The following is an 11,843-nucleotide window of genomic DNA, read 5'->3' on the forward strand; positions in this document are numbered from 1 at the left end:
ACTGCCATTTCTGCCATTAGATGAAAAGCTTTGACATGGAAGGGCAGAGAAAGGAGCTTGAATGTATAAAATTGTGGCTTCACAATGGGCAATTCTTCAGGGGGATCCAATTTTTTAAAATCAAACACCTCTTTCCGATAATGGTACGGGACATTTAAAGGTAAAAGCCAACTGATGGCATGAATATTTCCGGTATTTTCTGTCTATTGTGGACCAGACACCGAAAGGTAAAGTCAGAGAGGAGAACACCGCCGACACCCACGTAGGTTTGCTCTCTCACACACACAAAGCCAAAGTGCCCCCTTATGTGCACAACCAAAGCACAAATGGCATCAGTAAGTGCCAGGTTTATGAGTTTGAACAGGGAAGAGAATACTGCAGAAAAAAGTAGTGGAAATATACAAAAACATGATGAATTTAAGTGCTTCTTGCCTATTTTCCTTTAACGAGCTTATATGAGGAAAAAAATAGACCTGGGCGACACTGTTGTTCATGGTAAAAATATATTGTTAATTGAAGAAACAGACAGTATGTCCAACAAAACACACTATCATTTCTATACCAAAGCAATGGATGAAGTTTGTTAGTGACTATGCTTTTAGTTCTTAAAGGACTCAAAATGTCATTAAAAATGCAATGCAACATGAACCTTAAACTGCACTGTACCTTTACTATCATTACATGAATTAATTATTAGTTAATTAAATTTTCACTTCTGCAAAGAACTGCGTACTGCCACAGTAGCTATTTTTTTAACACACCAGGTACAATAACAAACAATTAGAATCAGAGTATGAGGCATATTATGAAAACATTATTAAAAAAAAAAACATTTGCCTCCATTTTTCTCTTCTCCCAGTTACAAGTACCTGAATGTCTGGAACCAATTTATGTTGCACTGCACTTGATGATGATGATATTTTGAGTCCAAAAGTGGTATGACAGACTCAAACATCCCTGTATTTTCTTACTTACAATACATTTTTTAAACGACTTAATAGTTTCCCTTACTTTAGATATTAATTGTACAAAGGGTGTTATATAATCCCTCTGGGGTTCCTGAACGCAAGGAAAAATTAGTGCTTCGGAATGTATTTAAAAATATAAAATTTTAATGATTTGCCTTACATTCCCCTTGATGAACAACTTTGCTATAGTCTCAGAGTCTCTAACTGCTTTTTATTAGTCTCAGAGTTGGATGGTAATTTATTTAACAGTAATTTATATGAAAATTGAAACCTTCAAAGTGTCATTTCTTGCAGTTGAACATGCATGCTTCAAAAAATAGAATATGACAGTGTACAGATTAATGTTCTCCATGACTCATCGAACATTTGGGAGAATGTAAGTTGTTGCCCTGTAATCCAAGATATTTTTTTTTGTGTATGTTGTTGAAGATATATTCACATCACTGGGTCAACTGTCTTCTCTGATAATGTCGTCCATCATGGATGATTTCTCATATTTCTGTCTCTAGCAGCCACATTAGAGTCCATGTGTATTTGTTTTCCAACTCATAAGCTCTGAGAATTGTATTTTCAGAGATTTGCTACTGCCTTCGACCTGCATGCAGATTTTAATTATCTATTTTATTTATTTATTTATTTTCTTGGCTAAGTGAGTGGATTCTGGCACCGAACGCGAGCCTTTCTTCTGAATCACGTCGCAAGGGTTTGTGTCTGAGTAACAGCAACGTCTCAGCCAAGTTTGAAATCTGCTCAGTGTTGACACACTACCAAACAATGTCCAGGAGTTTAGTCGCATAATAATAATCATAATGTTGAATAATCACCCCATCCTTCAGTGAAGCACATTAAAATGGAAACTAAGAACTCTTCCAAAGGCCTTGAAAATTAATCAGTTGCATTTTTAAATTTAGAAAAGCAATTTTTTTTGTCTTGACTACACGATTTCTACTTTTTTTTAAAGAGGAAAAAAAGCCGCAGTGTATAGTTGATGGAGAAAAGCAACAGAGACGTTTTCAGTTTTAAACATATGGAAGGAATCGGTTCCCTACTAAAACCTTACTGTAGTATGACTGTACTGCAGTATGCACGGTATTTTCTGTATATTATAGTGGAGGTAGGAGTACATTGTAAAAAATATGTTCAAAAAGGGGTATAAAAAAATTCCATTTTATAATGTATAAGGTCTGTATAGTCTAATTAATGCAGTTGTTTATCAGATGTGCTAACAGGCTAACCGCAAAAGAATAAAATCGCTATGCTAGTGGGAGACATGGCAGCTGGAGAAATCTAGATTTCTCCATGAACGAACATGAGGGAATATTATTATATTTGGTTCTTATTTTTAGATTTACATAAAATCTGTGTATGGAACAGTTACTGTATGTACTGTAAAGTAAGATTTTCTTTTAAACCTTGATACAGAAACATTCCAGTCAGCAGCAGTAACAACTACAAAATATAAAATCCCATTGTTCTGGGACAAAGGGCTGTGACATATCACTGAAGCTTGTGTGTTTTTGCAGAGCAGACTACAATGGAGGACAAAAGTGTGTGTGTGTGTCACCTTCATTTTCACTGTTAAAGCTCTCCGCAGTTAGGCACGGACTGAGAAGGCAATTATACTCACGATGATGGTCTGTGCACTTCTAGAATTATTCCAATTATTCAAGCAAATGGCAGGAAACTTCTTTTTTTCACTAATTAATTCTTGGTCATTTGTTCTGTTCAAACTTTCAACTGTCAACTTCCTGTTTCTAGACATTTCTAAACTGAGTCTGATGCGAAGGCAAAATGCTAACGTTCAACCGAAATGCTAATATTTTAAACTCCATTTCTCATTTATTTTGGGGATGGTGTTCTTTGGGTTCTACTGTATGGCCTGGTCTTCATTCTCCAAACATAAGTGATTTTGGCATGGTTTAAGTGAGAGCAAGAGTTTTTTTTTCTTTTTCGGTTGGTTCATCAACTACCCCACTGCCCACATACGCTCCTGCTCACCCTATGTTTGGAAACTTTGTTAATCCATACATCCAGTTGGCACTAGGTGGCACTACTGTGTTCAGAATTTATTTCCGGTGCCAACATAAGTTTCGGTGGTCATTGTTAATGCAGTACGACATGTAGATGGAGTACTGTGTACTTACAGTATGTCTGAGGTATAAACTAGGTTTGCGCCACATTACTGTGCTCAGGCTGCATTAATGTGACAGTAAATCAAAGGTCTCTACCAGGGGTAGAATGTCATTCTATTTTTCTGTAAATAATACATTTTTCATTAAACTAAAGATGTCATTCTATTTTTCTGTAAATAATAAATCTTTCATTAAACTATTTTATTTAGCTGGTCATGGATAAATAATTGCTTGCACTGTAGTTTTATGCAGTATTTAGGTAACAAAACCTAGGGTTTTTTATATCAAAGCTTTTTTGTAGAATTTTTGTTCTCCACTGCATATGCCATCAAAACTACCACAGGATCTAAGACAGTGTAGTGTGATGTACTTTTCATTCGCAGTATTCGGCAACTTTGAAATATAATCTACAGAAGCTTCTCTCCTACAGCATTCCTCTGAACTCCTTCCTACCGACTCCTTTGAGCCACCTAATCTTCCTGCTTGTACTCGTAAGGACTACACGTTATAGCAGATGTTAACGCACATAAATAGTAAAGTAAGCTCTGATCACTGGATAAGTAAGTGTGGTGAGCCATGACACAAGCAGCAGTTCTTTTTTCTCCTCCTCCTTTCTCTCCCATATTCTCATTTTCCTGCTCTTTCAGGCAACACTGAACTGATAGGAGTTTTCTCCTTCTGCTTTCATCACCTAATTTTTATTCTCTTTCAGGGAGCATTAAGCTGCATGACTGCTATAAACAGAGAGAGTTACCGGAATAACAGATGTGTACGGTTTTAGCGTAAGCTATAGAATATGATGTTACTTTGTAGTGTGAAATCCCTCCCTTGTGTAAACTTTGACTTGATCTTATATTCCTCACAGCTTCCTCTCTGCCTCCTGCTCTGTGTTCTCTGCACCAGTATCACAGCACTTAAAACCCTCAGCTGCTCACCACAAGATTTACAAGATTCTTTTTATTTCACAAGGTATCTACCGAGGCACTAAGCAGATGCCAACATCATGCAGGGCACAGAGGCAATTAACAACTGTGAGTCAACTTGGCAGCTGCCTCTATAAGTGTTAGCCACAGACCTGTCAACCTCACACCTCAAAGTGTTGCCAACATGTGACCTTCAAATGCTGGAGCTGTTTTGCCTTCTAGCTACGTGCGGCCTGGTTACGACGCCAGGGGAGAAGGACCTTGCATTACAAAGATGTCTGCTGCTCCACTAATACAAGATTAGGTTTTAAATTTGTTTTTGGTAATATTCCAACATCAAACCTTGAAAACTAGAATTTATTTACAACTGCGCAAAGACATGGTGATTTGTCAGAGATGTTGCTCGACTTCAAATCATAACTTTTTTTTATTACACAGTTTTTAAAAGTACACCATGGACAGAGAATATAACTGATTAATTGGTTTTAAAGGTTTTCTTTTAAAGGTTTCTGAAGGGGAAAAAATCCTAATTTATTTTAGAATGTTAATTCAAGGACTTGAACTTAAGCACTTGGAATTCAGTTTAAAATAACAGAACATTTTTTTGCATTTAATAAGTACTTTCTCAGCTCCATTTATTTTCTAGCTCAAGCAATGAAGCCCAGTAGGTGGCAGTAATTCACCTTAAGTTTGTTTGCGAGTCAGAAGCAGATGACACATTAAGATGTGTCGGTACCAGGAAGGTTTGGTGAACACTTGCTTGGTCGAGTCAAGATACTGGTCGCACCTCAATGAAAGACACGTTGCTGCGAGATACCAGTGCTAACGTTAGCTCCGACAGTACCAGTACATATGGTAAACAAACCACACGTATTGCTTTGTGTGCAAACGTGAATCAAAACAACTTTTGTCCAGAGCAGAGATATGCTAAAACTATTGTATATTTGGGCTACCCATTAATGGTACCCATGGTAATGTCGGGTGCTGCTAAAGGTGCTAGTATTCGACACCTGCAGACTAGTTTGGTGTCAACTGGTTACTATCATATTATCCATTATCCACCACTGTAAAACACCATGAACCATCTGAGTTTGAAAATCAGGGGCAATTGATGCAAATCTAAAAATGCCAGCTGTCTGATTTCAAAATCCACCTGGAAAAAAAATGTTTTTTTGACATTTAATTTTGTGTTGCAATCAGCTGAACCAAAATCAAAATTATTAAATGATTCACATTCTGTGAGTCATGCTTCAAAGTTGGCAGCACTAAATCATCTTGTTTTTGCTTCATGCTTTTACACGTACACAAAACAGAGTCATGCACACACACACACACACACACAGCTCAAACTCAGACACCACATGCAACTCTTTCCTTGTCTCACATTTCCATTTCCTGGACAATTACTCTCTGTAGATAAAACTCAGTTATCTCGAACTTGTACCAGTCTTTTTGGGACTTTATAGATTCAAGCTGTCTTTAGTTGGTCACTTCCTCCAGGTCACCCTACGCCGCTCCTGTTAATATGGTCTGGACACCGTGGGGACTGAAGCCCCGCACTTTAAAATGGTTCAAAGTGGAGTTTTCACCCTTTGAAATACAAATCCATCATTTTCTTTTACATTGACCATTTACCTCTGATATACTTTATCCTTTACACAGTGTTCCTCCTCAGAAGAAAACTTCTGCGGACATTACAGGGTCAAATTACATCTCCGAAAAGCTGCCACATTTTATCTCTCTGTTCTTTTCCAAAGTGCATAAACTTCTTGACACATTAGATTGTTAAACGTGTTTTGTACCTGAAAATGTGTGTCAGTTTTTTAACTGCAAATCCATCTATCCATCTATATGTATACACACATATATACATGTATGTATTTATATATGCAAATCCAATATATAAATGTATACCACTTCCTTCACAGTATGACACTGAATATATTTTCATATCACAGTAATTAATGAACACAAAAACACGCTACACAAGCAACAGGTTGACTTAACCGTAGGGGGCGCACCGTAAGAGGAGCGCTGAGTAGACAATCCTTGGTGTGGTCTTGGATTTAGAATCTTGCGACTTACAGTATCTTTGAGGTAACTACAGACAACATATTTCTGAGGTCAGTATTAATAAATAATATTCAAGCTACATGATTTTATTAGTATATTTTTAAACCTTAAATTCAAGGATATAAAGTGCAAAATCATGTTTTGATGCTGTGTAAATGCCACACTAGATCGAGGCGACTACGTACGTTACACTCTGTTCTTCCACTCCTAACACCCTTTAAGCTTGTACAAGATTCTAAGCTCCAATTGCGTTTTTTTTCAAAAAAAAAAAAAAAAAAAAAAAAAAAAAAAAAACACCTCCTAATTTATCTGTTTTAATTCTGCATCCGTTATCACAGTCACAATGCTGGAGAGCTGCCCACACCGGGCGTAGCCAGCTGTGTCCTCAACAGACACGCAAACATCTGTAGGAACCAGGATCCGTAGCAGTGGTGAGTCTATTTAAGGTAATAGTGTCCCCTGGCACAGGCCATCTGACAGAGCTAATTACGCCAAAGCCTCGGCTGGGATGTTCCTCACGCTGCCTGTGAGGAACCTTCATGGAAACATGATAAACTCAGGCTCTTTCTCACAGATCTCCTCTCTTTGTTTTTCCTCCTCAAATCACTGTTGCGTTACTTAAGCACTTAACTCCCCGGTGGAGGCCGTCCTCATTAAGGGGATGGAAGAATTTCAGTTTTTCCGTTGTCTCCCTCCTCCTCCTCCACCTCCTCCTCCTCCTCCTCACCACCACCACAGTGTGGAGAACTGCTTGACTGACAGACAGTGAGACATTTCTAGCGTTTCCTTCTCTCCCAGGTGTCCCGTCTCCTCACCAGGGCGCACACACACACACACACACACACACACACACACACACACACACACACACACACACAGTCAACCACACACTAAAAAAGAAATGTGTAAACATATCCTCAAATAAATGGCAGTACACACTCTCTCTCTCACACACACACACACACAGCTATACTGCTGTGGATGCTTTTACAAATACAAAAAGATTGGCTGCACTATCTCAACTCAACACAAACCATTTAGTACATAATGAGTAAATGTGTTTTTTTAATCAGATCCCTCAGGTTTCATTGGACCACGACTCCAACATTATTTAACAAAGTTCAGCTTATATTTTTCTATTATATTTAGTCCTTGAGTCAGAAACATCTCAAATTACTCAAAATGCTGCCAGAAACAAAGGTTCTGCATTGCTGTAGTATCACCACATGTGAAAAATCCCACCTCATATCACAGACAATACTAATTTTTAATAAAATATAGTATAATGATCTTAGCGTTTTAACTAACTCACAATGTAAAACCCGGATCTGTTTAGTTGAACAAATCTCACAGGAATTGAAGAAAGACAAAAACACAGATCATCTTCTACATCATCATCTTCACTCAGTCTCTATATATGATGTTTTATAGCCGCCACATATTGGAAGAAAATTGAATTGTTCTGCCTGTCACTGTTACATAGATGAACCAAGAGAAATTATTTAGAAACATATTTTTTTCCTAAATGTTGATGAAATAAATCCTGAAAATCCAGAATATGAAGATTTTTTAATTTTTTTAAAATTATTATTATGATATAGACAAAAAAACTTTATTCAATCTCAATATTATACTGTAAATAACCTAATCATTTAATCCAAATATTTGACTAACGATTTATTCACTTTGCCAAAAGACAGAATTTACACACTCAACCCGATAATAAGCTCCTGAAATTTTAATCTAAATGATTATTTTCTAAACGTAAGGGGATTGCACTAATGTAGTTTAATGTCAGGCTGCAATTCAGAAATTCGCTCAGGCCAGCAAAAGGTTTAGAAAAATAATTTCTTATTAATGTGCAATCCTTCATTCTGTTTCTTCTTGAAAACCAAATCTTGCTTAGTTATTTATTCATTCAGTCTTTCAAATCAATTTGCTTTTCAAAGCTTGGGGAAGCTGCAGCAACTCCCAGCTGACATACTCGAGGACAAAAACAAGGCAATGTTTCAAAAAACAAATCAGCCAAAAGTTCATTTGTCTTAAATCAAAAGTATATAGTTTATAAAAGACGCAGAAAAAAAATAACTTCTGATCTCCCAAATGGAAACCCAACACTAGTTATTTAAAACACTGCGTAGAAACAACATCATTACCTTGAGTGAGAGGTCTAAATTCAGGTCTGTAAGGAGGAACAGTGTAGCATAAGGTAACATTAGGTAAATGTGCAACCTTTCATGTTCATGCGTCACAAATTGATCGCACCAATCATCCCTGATTAACGCTGCCAGCATGAAAATCAACCCTGATTAACGCTGCCAGCATGAAAATTACATCACTCAAACTCTTTGTTGTTATTGATTTTTCTTCTTATTCCCTTTATTTCCTTTTCTAACTTTTACTTTAACTGTTAATCTGATTCTCAACAGGGGTTCACAGACTTCTGAGAGGTGTGAGAATCAGTCAAGACCCTTTGACTGACTCTGACGTCTGGCCTGGAAACCATGGCAACTGCAACAAACAAGACCTGTTGCATTGAAACAACCACACAAAAAAAGATGCCTATTGAGGACCAAACTATTAGACCCACAACAAATTATGACTTTGAATGTATAACACAAATAATTTAAGAATTTATATATACAAATATGTATACTGTATATGTGTAAATGTATGTATATATTGTGCGTATGTGTACACTAAAAACTCTATTTCTGATTTTTACTGACAGTTCCAACATTTATAGGGGTCTAATAATGCAAAGTTAATTATATGCACATATATGGATATATATAATGGAATTAAGGTGTCAAATTGATTAGAAGACCGCACAGAAGTAGACCAACCACATTCAAGACCAAATCATCTGCTAAGGGAACTCCCCATGGTATATGACAGCTAACAAGAACGTCTTGCCCATTCAGAACCCTCTACCTTCAGTGGAACTGTTAAGTGAGGTTCTCAATGTACCGTTAGGAAGTAGTAGTACCTGATTAAACAAAGACTTGGAGTTTATTGCCATTTGAAATCCATAGAATGAGCGTGAGAAACTTAAAATCTAAAATCTCTAAAAAGTTCTGGGATCAATAAAGTATATCCATCTATCTTAGTTAGTGAGACCACAATATAACATGAGACTTCCCTGGACCTATCACCAAACAACTGCAGCCTGTTGTCCAGATGTTTAATAGTGGATAATGTTTACAAAAAGGAACAACAGAAGCTACCTCCATTACTTTGCTCTGTATAAAAGCCTCAGTCCTACTTGCAACATCTTGATTTCCTGTGTGGAGTGATACTTCTCCAGAAAGAGAGTATTTCTCCCACTACTATTCACTGTTTTCTGTTTCATTGGCTACAGTGGCAGCAGCAGCCTGAGACTGGTAATTAAATTAGTGGACTGGATACAACATGGATTATTGCCTCCGTTGGAAATCCTGTCATGTGCTGCTCACTGTATCCAGTTTGCAAACAAAATTAATGATTAGTGTCAAAACATGAAAACACAGCACAGGACATAACAATGAGTTCTGATTCCTCAAACCACGGACTTGAAGTTGAGTTCTCACTCTTCAGGAATACTAACGCAGTTAGTCTTGGCGTCGCATCGGATGTGAAAACGAAAGTCAGCTTTGACTGAAGCCGTTCGTCTTTTGCTGCTCTTTTAACTAACAAGGCCCCATCGGAACGCAGCGAAATCAGGTCACCTTCAGAGGGTCAATAATTCAGAGATAAGGTCAATACAAGAAAAGGGCAGACGTCTCAGCATGGTGGGTGTTGACCGGGGGTCATTTATTCCATCCTATTAGATATTTAGATATATGATATAAGGGTTTTATTGATTTGCTCAGTACCAAGTACCAGTGCACCTGTATGTCTGACGGTAATAAATATATCCAGGAATTCCATTAAAAGGTTCTGTCTATGAATCCTTTCATGGTAATTTAACGAAACTCATTTTTATACTGTTTAATTGCTTTGCGGGCTATTGAGTTTAATCAAGTCATATTAAACAAATTAAAATGATATGAGAGTGGGTCAGGCTTGGTTGATCACCAGTGATCCACAGCTGCGCACTGTCACTTTTGTCAGTCGGATTCACAGCTAATTAATCAGACCAGATCCGACCTTGCACACGGAGCGGCTGCATAATGCAACATCAGGGTCACGACCAGTGGGCCACCATCTGCTTTCTTTCAAGGAGCATTCAGGGAATGGACCTTAGACGAGTTTGAACACATGATGACAAATAGGTGTCGCGGGACGCGGCCTGAGATCCCTGGACAGTTGTCACTTCATCAAACATGTTAGAAATCTATTAGAAAATTAAAGAATAGGCAGGAAGTTGAATTAAATATCAAAACACAATTCCTAAACACTCAACTAATCACTCCATATGTGACACTAAACACTATCATCTAGTCAAACATGCCACAGGCTAGACAGGCTAACAACAGGCCAATGATATATGCCATTTTTGTTTCAGACATTGATGACCTGAGCCATTTTAAGTCATGTTCATGCTACCTACATTAGCAGTCCAGTTTTTCTTTTTTTCTTGACTCCGATATGTCTCTCTCCATTTTCTCAGTCCAGTTTTTCTTTTTTTCTTGACTCTGATATCTCTCTCTCCATTTTCTCATTGTATTCTGAATAGAAGATTATGACAGGACGAAATCATTTTGACATGATATTGAATTACGTGGTAAGAAAGGGCATTTAGTTGAGATTCCTATTATACTAATTGTAGACCACAGTGTATCTTGTGTTACTCTCTCAGTTTTACCTTACTTCTGTCTCTTTGCTTTGATATTTCTGGAGTGTCGTGGTCACAGCAAATGACAGATATGTTTATATTGTTTGAACAAGTTCATCAGCAAAGAAAATCACTAACCTTTAGACTAGTCATTCCCAACCTTTTCTGGCCCCGCCATTTTGTCGACACAAATTTCTGGCGACCCCAATGACATTTTAGTAGCTGTCATTTGTACAGTCACGTCAATCAAGATGCACCAGCTCAGATATTTTTATACGCTGCATTTTATTTGAACTCAATGTATTTTCATAAAAGTGAAAGAATACAGTTGTTTAAGATTGTGTGCGGTGTTTTTAACCATATTTTAAAAATTATAACATCAGTTGAAAAAATATTTTCAATTTTTTTTTATCACTAACTAGACTTTAGGCAACTTAGATTTCAGGAACTCATTTGATTTCCAGGCGACACCACATTGGGTCGCAAACTCAATGTTGAGAAACACTGCTTTAGACCTTTATATTAGGTAAGAGTTACCAACCTGTTTTGTTATCTATATTATACCTTTATTGCATTTGTAGGTGAGCCTCATTCTTAAAAGTTTGGTTTTGAAAGACGTATTAGTAAAAGAAAAACAAACTGCCATCTTTGATATGCTCATGTAAACAGGTGTTTTTAAAAGGCACCGGCACCACGTCTACACATTTGCAAAACATTCCTTTATTATAAATAAATCTCCATTTGTTGTATAAAAACTGGCATGCTTCAACCATGGCATTGTACAGGTTCACGACCCAAGGCTACGACCCAGTGAGCCAAGACAGCAGGAGGAAACACACTCATCTCATTATGCACGGGCGATCCATCAGACAACGGTGAGACAAGAATGAAAAAAGTCGTCACAACCACAAAAATACTTACAAGTAGAGAAGAACAACAAACAGGTTTGAGTCTCATAGATTTTTCTCTTACGTTTCTCTCTTTTTAAATA

At 37.2% G+C, this 11,843-nt stretch overlaps 1 protein-coding gene across 5 annotated transcripts in view; it reads right to left on the reverse strand.

Moving 5' to 3' along the window:
• grm8a (glutamate receptor, metabotropic 8a) overlaps positions 1-11,843 on the reverse strand; it is a 269,940-nt gene that overhangs the window by 43,509 nt on the left and 214,588 nt on the right. The gene's annotated exons all lie outside the window — the stretch shown is intronic.

This window comes from Cynoglossus semilaevis, chromosome 8 (genome assembly GCF_000523025.1).
Source record: "Cynoglossus semilaevis isolate Cse_v1.0 chromosome 8, Cse_v1.0, whole genome shotgun sequence".
Classification (NCBI taxonomy): Eukaryota; Metazoa; Chordata; class Actinopteri; order Pleuronectiformes; family Cynoglossidae; genus Cynoglossus; species Cynoglossus semilaevis.